A 13,616-nucleotide genomic window follows, 5' to 3' on the forward strand; every position below is an offset into this window, starting at 1 on the left:
AATGTAACTGTAGTGTGTACCTAAAATGGACCAATAAACTCATTGAGGGAGAAAAAAAAAAAGTAAGAGCCAGGTGCAGGGGCCTTACTGATCATTTCCCCCAGCACCTAGCCCACAGCTTTATTAAAAGAGGTACACAACAAATTTTCTCAAATAAATCAATAAGAACATCCAGAGAAGAGCACCTTGGGAATGAGGAGGACAGATGTGTCAGAAGTTGCTGTAGCAGAACATAAATGTGGTAAAGAGAGAAAAATAAAAGTAACAACCAGTTTAGCAAGGCAGTTTATGAGTAGATGAATGAAATACGTTAGTCCTCTCATCTGCTCGAGGCAAGTTACCAAGGAGCTCAGAGAACGCTTGAAACCATGGAAAGTACAAAACCTAATGAAACTATACTTATGATAAAGGTTAAGGGATTAACAACAGCTACTACTAATAAAAAAAGCAATTATGACAAATGCTGTAGTTATCCCAATGTGACCGCCCCATACTGTGCTTTTGCTTTTCACCTCAGGGAAATAGCTGTGGATTCTCTTGGGAACACTCGACTAGCCAGAATCCCGAGCCCCGAGCTTCGTGCCACTGTAACTGGCAGTTGAGAACAGACAGTCTGGTCCCCAGGGTGGCTAAGAAGTGACCGCAGACAGCATGGGTTCGCCAGACCAAGGAATGACTCGTGTCCCTCATGGGACAGCTGGGATGGCGCCAGATGCCAGCACACTACTGAGAATGTATAATGTAAAACTCGTACGTTCCATAGTCCTGGAAGTTTCCATTTTATGCTTTATGGCCTACAGGTGCTGTAGGTAACCGAAACCTGGAGGAGTGAAAATAAGGACAAGTGGGACTACTGTACCCAGAATCTAGAGACAGAAAACACTCTGATTTCAGGTAACCTAAAACATGCTGGATTTACAAAGGGACAGTATGAGAAACATTCATCTGAATAATAATATCTATATTTTACCCCAAAGTTAGCATATTATCATAAATTTATAAGAACTATTTATTATTATTATTGTTATTAATACTATTGCTATGATTACCTACAGAGGTTTAACTGACAATATAGATTGTACAGGCTACGATGATACTACCTAGACATTTCAAAATGAATTAAATGTGTAGTTGCCATAACAAAATCCCTGGGACCTATCCCATGTTAATTAGCTTTTGATGTGTTTTTGACCATTCACTAATTATTTTAATTTATGTGAGTTTTTAAACCATAAATTACTTTAAATGCTTTATAAAAGAAGATAAGTAAAAAGTTATGGTCTTTGGGGCATTATGCAATGATGCTATTCATTATGCTTTTAATTACCAAATTCACTCCAATTATACCTTTTAAAATTGTCTAAAGATCAATTAATTTTAAAATTAAGTGATTTTAAAATTTAAACTAATAAAAGCTAATTCAGCTCAGGTACCAGATATTCTTAAAAACTGATAAAATAACATGACCTTTGAAATATACTTCCCATGTGTTCAGATACCTGCCTCTAGGAGCTAAACGATATGTCATAAATTTTGACTCTGAAGCAGGAACAAGTTAAGAAGCATAATGTTTGGCATGATGTTTAGCATACGGGAAGTGCTCAGTAAATGCAGACAGATTAAATAAATGACAGAACGGACAGTATTTCCCATGGGTTGGACACCGGAGCTAAGAGAACCATTAGGACTGACCACTATTTAAACACGTCACCAATAACTGAGTCACAGATAACTGGTGTAAACACAGAAGTAAACCGTAAATCTGATACACAAATAAAACAATGACAGAAGAAAAAATAAAATTTTAAATAAAATTATTGCACTAACACATATGATACAGTTTTCTTCCAGTTAAAAATACAATACACAAAGGGAACCAGAAGCATATTTCATATAGCCAACTGGGATATCATGTATATTATGGTATATACAGGATATCGTATTGATATTACTGTATTTATGTTTTTCATTAAAACTGGACTGCTAATGTTTATCTATGTGTTACACAGTATTGTGCACTCCAGAAGTAATAACAGCAAGCTCGCAGGGACGCCATATGAAATAGCTATTTGCAGTTCAAACTCTGTGTTGGATATGAAAACAGCACCCCTCTCTGTTCTGCACACAGGTATACAACACAGGGAACACGTGGCTCTTAAGAGTTCTTTCCTCCCATCATGACTCTTCCGGGGATTCCGTGGGAGTAGAAGGGTCTCCAATGGAGGAAGACAGCAAAGGTGGAGCCCACAGCACTGCCTCCACACCGGGCAACTGCTCTCTGCATGGTAACAGTCACAGCCTGGCTCTGGTCAGGAGACCTTCCAGCTGAGCATCCAAACTTCGCATCGTTACTTGCTGCCCAACCTCTGTTACTGGCATATTCGCCTGTCATATAATTCTTCATCTGGTATCATCTTTGCCAAATGATATGCTCTGCTCACCGAGCTGACGTGTTCATGTGTTTGCTCTATGCTAACAACCTCTGAGAGGTCATGGCTAATCACATCGTGACACAGAAACAGACAGGTCTACAGTAACTTAAGGTATCATGATACGGAATCACCGTTGAGACTTTATTCAGTGTAGTTGTCTTTTTCTGCTTTCTGTTACTGACATTGGGAGTGAAAAGATTAGAAGAAAAATATCTTTCCCAGGGCTCGATGGTCACTCATTCATGAATAATTTTTTCACTGAATTCACTGACATTTGAATGGCTAAAAGTTAACAAGCTCTCGAAATCAGCTGTATATTCTCTGTTCACTCAAGATTTTATCTCTACTTAATTATCTCTCTTGTTTCCTTCAGGGTCTAAACTGTAGAAATGAGATAGGGGAGGGAGACAGAAAGCTGACACAAAATTGGAATTTGATCTTCAATATGATCAAACATAACCTTAACAGGTATTGCAGTCTGACAGGTATGGAACAGCAAGTAAAAGATAAAAAATGACGTTTTCTGTTTAAAGGAATATTTCTTACCATGAGAAAGTGATATTAACAAAGAAAGGTGCACCATTATTTCCAACATCGTCACTAAAAGAATCCTCCATTATTTCACCTCTTCATTTGAGACAGAGTCTTACTGCACTGCCTCAGTGGGCCCTGACTTGCTGTATGGCCCAGGCTGGACCAAAACACACAGTCCTTTGTCTCTACCTCCCAACTGGGGTCACAAGCACGTGCCACCACCCCCCGCCAGTCTGGAGGAAAACTCAGTGCATCTCTGTTGTTTGAAATATAGCCAGATTATGGAGCCTTTATAGAGAAAAGGAAGCATTGATATGTAAGTGGTTGAGGCAGGAAGTTGCACTGAATGAAAAAGTTAGAAATCTCAAAGTTGTACTTTGATGCTAAAATCAAAGCCCAACTCAAGTGCAGACTAAATGCTGAACAATGCTTTTTCACTTTTCAACTCTAGCCTTTCTTATACAGTGTGGAATTGCTTTTTATGCATAAGAGAATAGACTAGGGGTAAAATAGGAATAGGACACACAAAGGCTCTTCAGGAGAAGATGTAGGAGTTCCATTCATGCCCAAGAAAACTAGGATGAGCAAGTCTCCTTTTATTTTTCCAAGATGCTATTATCATCTATTTAGAGATTTATTAAAAATGAAAGGTTAAGCCACCATATTTTAGTAAAAACAATCTCAATGCATTTACCTGCCTACCCAGCAGAATTACAGTGCATATCATCTCTTATGATTCCAGCTGGAAGTATGTTTATTACTAATATTAAAAACATTTTACAGGGCTTCAAATTAAGATAGTGTGGATGCTTTCATCTCAAAATACAAAATTTTAGAGAGATGGCAAAAGTTCAAGAGATTGAATTCATGCCACCGAAACTGGTAAGTAACTGTAGCATATACAGTTTAAGTCATAAGTGTATCGTCTCTAGGATAGGAAACAACAGGAAAAGCTGTGTTACACAGCCCTTCATGCTTCTGTGCATGTTTATGTGATGAGTATACTATCTTGAATTATTTTGTTCTACCTATTTTAATGTAAACTTTTAGTGACCACCTAATCATGTTAGGAATATGAGAACTAAAAAGACAAAGTAGTAATAGTTTGGGGCAGCAGACATAAAATTAGTACCTGAGAAAACTCTACTAGAGAGAGACAAGTTAATAATCACAAGGAACACCCTAGCAGGAGAAATTTAAACCACGTACTGACAGAATGTTCTGGAAAGAGAGAGGCATTTCAACTGCATCCTGATGAGCCTGATAAAAACTGAGAGGGACAAAGGTAAGGAACAATATTCTTGAAAAGGATCCAATCTACTTGGTATGCCCAGAATTCAGTGTTTCACAGAACTCTATTAAAGTAACAGTGAGGAGAATTAATACGAGATGGCACCAGCCATTTATACATTAAAGCCCATGTGTTAGCCAGAAGTCAATGAAGTTTTCATTTTAGAACTGGTAGCCAGCAGCCCCTGCGGGGAATGTCAGCATGTCCCGTTCCTCTGCTTACCTGTGTTCCTTTGCCTTTCTCCACCCGCTTCCTGACCCTTCCAGCTTCCATTTCTGAGTTTTCCCACTCGCAGGGCAAATCTGACTGGTGGCTTGTTTCCTCTCCCTTCTCCCTTCAACCTTTTCTTTGCTACCAACACTTCCTTAATTAAATTCTAGGAGAATCTCTTTCACAATGTTACAGAAGCACTGCAGAAGGTTCTGGGGCATCGGCCCTGTACACCGACTGCACTTTGAGAGGAGGCAATTATGTGGGGCACAGACCAAGACACTGTACAGTTGTTTCTCTCTCTGACTGTTTGTATAGCTGCTTGCGTCACTTCATTTGGTGGCTAAAGCAAGTGAGCACAACAACTCCACATATGGAAGGAGATGCGTGTTTGGTGGGCTCCCTTTTTCCTTCTAGAAGCAATCAAACTGAACAGGGTGACTGGATCTTCATTTTCAAGATTTTGTATTTTGAAATCAATGCATTTATTTTTTATGATAGTTCAATCAATGGCATGTTCCATTATTGTCTCAAAAGTTATAGTTCTCCTGTCCTCTTGAACACAGCCCCATGGTACACAATGGATCTCTTCTTAGCCAAAGCAGGAGAAAAACAGAGTAGGAGGCAGATACAGAAAGCCAACGGGAGACACAGCGAATGTGGAACAACACAATCACCATGGCCAGGCTCACCCCACTTCCACACTTGCTCTGTGACAAACACAACCAAAGCCTCTCATTCTCCTTTACTCTTGCGCTCATTTTAATGAATTAAAGTTGCTCTTTTCAAGCTTTAGAGAGCATTTGCGGTACAGACACTAATTACAATTTCGTACACAGACACACACACACACACACACACACACACACACACACACACACATACCCCACTGGAAGTTTTTAAATTAACAAAGCAAAATCATTCATGATTCTTAGATGTTTAAGGGAAGTGGAAAATTAACCAAAGAACACTGCTCATCTTGTAGAACACCTGTGTTGTAGTATGAGATTTAAGGAAGCCCCTGGGGTTCTAACATTAAACAATTTTTATAATGCTTTTATTCCAGAATTGCAGGATGGGAAACCATGTTTGAGTAAATGGCACTAGGTAAAACTAAAAAAAAATTATTAATTTTGTCATCATTCTGTAAACAAAACTATTTTTTCAAGTACTATCATTCATCTTTTTTTCTCATTTCTTAGTTTCTGGATGATACAGTCAGATACAGATAATAAAAACAACCACTTTCAATTTACAGAAGGAAGATGTGAGATTCCTCGGTATTGTCAGCAGTTAATGTCCCTGCAGATTTACAAGGACATGAGATTAGTATTAACGGGACATGAGGTGGTGGTAATGATTTATACAGGATCAATCTGTGTTGGCCATAAAAGAAAATACGTAATTATGAGTACTATGCTATTTTGTCATTATCATTTTACCAGTTTGTGGAGTTCACACTCATGGTTGAAAGCACTCAATTATTGACAAGGAGATGTAACTATAGAAAATTACTCAGCAGCCTCAAGTCTGAAAATGAGGTCACTTTGCCATTTACCTTTTAATTATCATGGAAATCAGCAGAGCTGCTTCTCATAAGACTGGAAAGCATATCTCTGGCAACTTCTACTTTAAAAGTAATTCCCACTTCACAGACCACATTCAGTCGAAAATCAACCTATCAGGAAACTACTGATTTCCACACTTAATTCCTATGTAGTCATCAAAGTCAGCCTTTGCATGCAATTAGATAATCTAGAGCAGAACAACAAAGCATCTGCAAAGCACATCAGTATGGTTTAACAAGAGAATATAATAAATGTGGACACTCCTTACCACTTAGGACACTGCTTGATTCTAGGTTCTACGCAATACAATGAGGAGGTAACAATGAATTGTATATGCTTTGACGTAATTTTCATGAATATTTTCTTTATGCACGAGATCCAATGTTGTCTTGAGTATAAAGAACAAAGCTGGAAGCATTACACTCTCTGACTTTTGAAATATCATAGTAGTGGCAAAAAACCAAAAACAAAACAGAACAGGGAGTAATGGAACCAAACAGCCCAGACGTGGACCACACATTTGCGGTCAAACACCTTTCAACAAAGTCGCCAAGAACGCACAGTGGGAAAGGCACAGCCTCTTCACAAATGGCACCTGGAAAACGGGGTAACCACACGCAGGAGTGTGAAACTTGCCCTTCATTTTACACAAAACATTTTATGCAAATATCTACTCAAAATGGGTTAAAGATTTAAATATAAAACTCTAAACTTAGTCTCCTTATTTCCTAATATTTTTTATTTCCCTCTTTAAATTATTTATAATTTTGGTTTCTCCTTTAGAGAAACCATAATTTTATATATCACAAACATATAATAATAATTTTTAAAAATCCAGAGCAATAACAAAACTCAAAACTCTAAAACCACTAGAAGAAAACATAAGGAAAAAGCTTGAGGACATCTATCTGGGCAACGTTTTGTTGTTGTTGTTTGTTTGTTTTTTATTATTCCTCCAAAGCACAAACAACCAAAGCAAAAGTGGATAAAAAACAGATCATATTGACTAAAAAGCCTCTGCACCACAAAGGAAATAGAATTGAGAAGCAACTCATAGACTCAGAAGAATACATGCAAATGTTATATCTGATAAGGGTTTAAAATCCAAAATATATCAGGAAAAAAAAAACCCAATTAAAAATAAAGGACTTGAAAACAAAATTCTCAAATAAATCAACACCAATCATCGGGAAAATGCAAATTACAACCACTATGAGACAGACACTCAAACATCTATTAGGACAGCTACTGGCATTAAACAAAAGATAAGCATTGAAGAGAATGTGGAGAAAGGGGAATCTTTGCATATTATTGGTGGGATTCCAAATATGTCTACTGCGTAAAGAAACAGTGTCGTACTTCCTGAAAAAATAAAAATAAAAATAGTACACTGTAAGATCCAGTAATCCCACCTCCTCTAGATATATACCCAAGCACTCCCATTTTCTCTGTGTCTCTATTCACAATAGGCAAGATGTAGAATCAGACTTAAGAATCAAGGGAAGAATTCATAAACAAAATGTGGTCTATATTGACTGAAAATGAAAAAAGAACAAATGTACTCACTTGCAACAACATGGATAAAAATATCTGTCTTGACTAATGTATCAATAAAACTTATAGTAAAACTTGAAATATTTTATTTAAGTTAGTATTTCTAACTTATTTTCCATTTAAAATTATTTTGACTATTCTTTTTTTGTCTTTCATTGAGTTTATTGGTACATTTTAGGTATACAGCACAATTACATTCATTATTTGGGATCTTGTACCTTTACATGACAGGTGGATGACTATTCATTCTTTTTAAATGGAATGACTTATGTACATTTTGAATCAACTTGTCAATCTGCTAAAGTATTTTGAAGGATATTTACTGAGACCACATTGACACTACTGGCCACTTTAAAGAATGAAATCTTAAAAATGATGCACATTGAGGCCATACTTTTAAGTGAAATAAATAGGACGCTCATGTATAAATACAACATAGTCTCTTGGTGTGAAAGTGTAAACGAGGATCAAAATGTATAATAGATAATGTGAAACAGGAAGAAAAGGTACCAAGGGGAAGGGGAAATGAGAAAGGTAGGGAAAAGGAAAGAAGGGAAAAGAAAAAATATGAGAAAAGAAAAAAGAAAACAAAGTCTTTACAAATAGGGAGGGGTGGATGGGTAGAAGGGAGGGCAGGGGAATGGGGAAAAAATAAGAACCAAGATACATCATGTAAAGGTAAAAATTCTTAATTATGAATGTCATCACATTGTATATTCCAATAAAGTTAATGAATGAAAAAATGAAATACTGAGTTTTCTAATCTATGAACAAAGAATACTGCTCCATTATTTACTGTTTTAAAAAATTTCTCTCAGTCTTGTTTTGTACTTTTCCTTCTACAGGTATAGATCCTGACCATGAGGTTAATTTTGTTCCTAAGTTGTATTTTATGCTACTACAAATTACACTGACTTCTTTTTTTTTAATCAGGAATCAAACTCAGGCCCTTGTGCTTGCAAGGCAGGCAGCAGAACCACTGAGCTAAATCCCTGTCCCGACTTCCAAGATTTAATTTCCAATTGTTTGTTATCACTACAAAGGAATGCAATTAATATTAATAAGGTATATTGGTCTACAGTCTCCATTTCTTATTCTACCTGTGTTTTGGGTAGCAGGTTGATGATGATCTAACAAAAATAACGCTGGAAATATTACCATTTTCATATTCTGGATGTAGTCCTTTATTATTAGCAATATTTTTTTTTCTTAAGTTTCCAGTAGAAATCACTAGTGAAGCTACTTGGACTAGAATTTCCTTTTTAGGGAGATTTTAAAGAATAGAGTCAAATATTTAATAGAGAGCTTCTCGTCATTTAATAATATTTTCTTCAGAGAGCTTTGATGGTTTTCATATTTCAAGGAAATTTTCCATTTCCTTTTAGTTGTTAAATTTGTTGGCTAAAGACATTTACAGCATTCTCTGTTATTTTTATTTCCATGAAATCTGCGGTGATACATATCTGCTTTTCCTGATATAATTGTTTCTTCTTTTCCAAGCATTCTGTCTAAAGATTTATCAGTGCTATTAATCTTTTCCAAGAACTGCCTTTTGTTTTTACTTAGGTTTCTTTATTGCCCTTTTCATTTTTACATCATCTTGTTCTTAGCTTATGCTTATTATTTCCTTGTTCCTACTTGCTTTGGGTATATTTTTCTGTTCATGCAATCTAGTCTTTTTAGGTACAAATTTAGACAATTGATTTGATCCTTTTCTCTTTTCTTTTTGCACTGGGGATCGAACTCAGGACCTTGCGCTTGCAAGGCAGCCAGCGGAACCACTGAGGTAAATCCCTGGCCCAGTCTTTTTCTTTTTTAATATAAACATTTAATGGAAAACACATCTCTACTGCTTAGCTGCGTGGTATCCATCTTGGTCTGTAGTGATTTCAGCTTCATCCAAATATTTCCCAGTTTTCCTTGTGATTTCTTCTTTGAAATACACATTATCCATGAACATGGAGTTTAATCTCCAGATCGTGGCCGTTTCAAAATCTCCCACTATAACTAATCTCCAGATTGACTCCGTGAGGATTTTGGTCTTCTTTCATTTACTGAGACTGGTCTCCTGGCCTAGCATCTAGTCTCTCCCGATGCGAGTTTGGTCTCTGCTATGTGGAAAAGATCCAGGCTGATCCTTTTCCACGACACTTTCGTCCCCGCCTCCTGCACCCTGACTGATACCCTCAGCTTGTTCCCTCAGTTGCTGGGTGTGCAGCTGCATCTGTGGTCGATTTCTCCTTGCCATTCTACCAAGCGCTGCTTCTTGTGATGCACAGCTCTGCGTTGGGTGTGGACACAGGTCCCGCCTGTCCTCCGGATGAACTCACTTCTGTATCATCATCAAGCTTCTCTATTTTCCCTAATAATATCCCTTGCCCTAAGAGCTACTTTACTGACATCAGTGCGGCCAGTCTGGCTTTCTTCTGATGAGGGCCTGAATGGCACACCAGTCTCCCTCTTCTTGGGTTTTCTGTCTTGCTCAAAAGGATACAGCACTGGGTTTTCGCCCCCTCTCCATCCCTGCCCCTTGATCCATCCTCCACACAGGCTTGCTGCACATCAGTGAGCAGAACGCGGTCCGCTCGGCGGCTTAGACAGAAACCTAGCAAATACCTCCACCGCTCCCTCCTCCATCCTCAGACAATATCAATAGCTCATTTACTTTTTTTCAAAATCCGTAACATGAGCTTCAAAGAAGTCGGTCCATCCGTCCTTCACTCCTCCTTCCTTCCTTGGGATTGATTCCCTAGTCCTTCTGTTTCTTCAGAAAATAATTCTCTTGCCCCTAGGGCTTCAGCTGGTACCACTGCCCAGAATGAATTCACCTCAGTACTTTCCATTGAAGGCATTTTAGCTGAGTCCATAGCACACACAAATGTGATCTCTTCATTACTTCACCATTTTTGTTCAATGCATTCTACAGCCAGGCCCTGAGTCTGTGCCCAGGATGAAATGATGATCCCACAGTTATTTGGTCTTTATACTCAAGGAGCTTCTCATTCAATGCAGAAGACAAACATCACTCCATGAAGGTAGAAACGTGTACTAAACTAACTCCTACAACACAATAAGCACAGTGCTCTGAAAAGCCATAGTAAAGATGAGAAAGACTGTTAAAAATAAGATTTGACAAGTGAGGGGTTCTCTGACCACACAATCTGAAGGGCAAGAGTAGTACACCAGCATGTTGTGAGTTCAATGAAGAGAAAAAAGCATATTAATTGAAATTTTAGTTCATGTACATGTACTGTTAACGAGATAAGTTATGACAATCTTAATTAGACACATCATGATTAGTAATTAGTTACAACTCTCAATTTGGCATATAATCTTGTCACAGATCTCAAAGTAAAATTATAGGTTTATTATTTCAATAGCGAGCAATGGTATTTTTTTGCACTGTGAGGTAAAAGAGCTAAAAGAATATTTTATATATATATACACACATACATATAATAAAGCACATAATATATATAAATATATATATATAAAGCATATTATATATATATATACACACATATTTCGACTTTGCAACTGGGAATAAGAAGAAATATTTCATTTATTTTTATTAGCACACACTTGAAGTACACAATGATCACATTTATGGTGGGGAGTTGGTACATGTACATAGTACATAAGAAATAGGAGGTGCGCCTCTGCTTCTTCCCATGAACACCTGGTACGAAAAGAATTAAGAGTGCAAGCTCCACTGTTCAAGATGTGCTGGAGTCACTTTTACGAATGTCCCCACTGGCTAAAGCAACCAACGGAAAAATGTGTAACATCACTATCAATACAGAGAGGAAAAGAACTTGGAGCTGTATTTTATATTGCACCACATCTCTAGGTTAAAAAAAAAGAACCAGAAACCAAGAGGTATTTCCTTTGAGTCCCATATTAGACTCTTTCATGTATACAAGGCACACAAAAGACACTTTGACCTGGAAATGCTAATAATGAATGCATACATGTACGATACATCACCACTTCATTTCCTATCATGACCTCTATGTCAGTGTAGGTATCAGCTCAATTTTCTGTGGTAGTACTACCACACTATTTGCATTCAAGTTGACCCAAAGAAACGACATAACTCAAGTTCCTTGTTGGGCCCTGAAAGATGTGAATTATCATAGACTTCCTGACCTGAATCCGTTCTGCAGAAGCATCTCCCAATCGCTACCACAAACTGGAAGCCTACAGTTCTAAAGACGGTGGGAAACTCCTGAGTTCAGTTGAGAACACGTTTGTAAAAGGGTCCTATTGCAAGCAATGGGATGGTGCAGGTGTCTTCCACAGTGCTACGATGCAAATGAACCACAGTCAGGTTCTGCTGAGGGAACAACTGTCTGGGAAACAGTGTGAAGAGGAGAGAGGTTTCCTACTTTCTCAGCACAGCAGAAGAAAAAGGGTTTTAATGCAGGACTATGATTACCAGCGCCATTCCTCACTTTCAGACTCACCTCCGTCTGCCTCTGGATTTTACTGGGGAATGCTTTTAAACAGAAGCAATATAATCATCTGGCTTTTGATTTTATCTAAATTATAGGAAATATGGCTATAGCAGTACATCCTAGTACTATCCCAAATCTTTGGAAAAAACTAAGGAACAATGAAGAAAACCGTGAGGAATTTATAAAAGCTCACTAGTGTTTATGCTCGGCTTTTTGGCTTTGAACAATCGTTGAAATTGAATGTGATTTCATATATCACTTCTTGCAACAGATGTACTGAGACTCTAATACTATTCTTGAACCAAACATACTGTTGGTTCAAGAATCTCTCTTTATGCATTATAGACCAAAGGACAGCAAGAAAATATAATAAGGCAGTAAGCAGTTAATTCTTCAAAATAAAAAATTTCAGAACTGATTGACTAAGCAATAAACAGTCATCCCAGGAGGAGCAGCATTTTTAGGGTAGGAACGTCCAGAAGAGAAACAGGGAGGCTCATGTGGTTGTCTACAGAGTCGGGACACATGAGCGGGAACAAAGCATTCACTAGCCAAAGTGGAACAAAGCTGTTTCAATCTCACCTTCCCTTTCACAATTCCAGCCATACAGGAAGAGAAAGAGTAAGTATCACCCCAACACTGGCAGCAAGAGATGCAGATTAAAGATTGCTGAATATGTAACTTAATAGTTTAAAAAGCCAAGCAGCCTCGCCAGAACATGTAAGCTTGTTTTAGTTAGATCTGCATTACTGGGGTTAGCAGATGGCCCTCATGTCTGTGAGTTCCTCATCCACGAACCTAACAAGCCACAGACTGAAAACACTTGAAAAAAAGTGCCCCTCTATACTAAACATACACAGGTACTTTCCTGTCATTACTTTCTAGACAATACACTGTAAAACTACCCAGTACTTACATCATAGTAGGCATTGTAAGTAACGTAGGGATGAAGTAAACTACAAGGGAAGGTTAAGTCCTAAGTGAAAACTATACTATTTTGTATAAGGGACTTGAATACCCAAAGATTTTGATAACTAAAAGGGCTTCTGAAACCAACCCCCCAATAACACCAAGAAACCCTGCACTTATAAACCTGAGACTATAAAACAACAAAAGTAAAATTACTCACATCCTCTTCTAAGACCTCAAGAACCAAATATTCTGAAATTTTTGGTGCAGAATGTACCTGAAAGGAGGCAATTAGCAATTTAAATGCTATGGTGTTTGAAAAAGTGTAAACTGCATTGGACTTCTGAATTTAAAATTCTATCAGCAATTTATCACATTCATGTATTTAAAGTGTGCATATTAAATACATGCCATGAATCACTGTGACGTTGTTACGATTTAGAAATATAACTACTGGTTAGTTCACACTGCCATTTAGGACACAAATTGATATATCAAAAATAAGCTTTCAATCCATCATGTAAAAAGCACCAAAGTAAACCACAAATGCGAGCCTGACCCTAACTGCTATTAGCATGTTCTGACACACCTGTTGCAATGCAGATGCAACAGGACCCTCTCTCCACGGCCCTTCCAGGACTCCTGACAGGCACCGGCCCAG

This window comes from Fukomys damarensis, unplaced genomic scaffold, assembly GCF_012274545.1.
Source record: "Fukomys damarensis isolate Sample0158 unplaced genomic scaffold, DMR_v1.0_HiC HiC_scaffold_30, whole genome shotgun sequence".
In the NCBI taxonomy this organism is placed as follows: domain Eukaryota; kingdom Metazoa; phylum Chordata; class Mammalia; order Rodentia; family Bathyergidae; genus Fukomys; species Fukomys damarensis.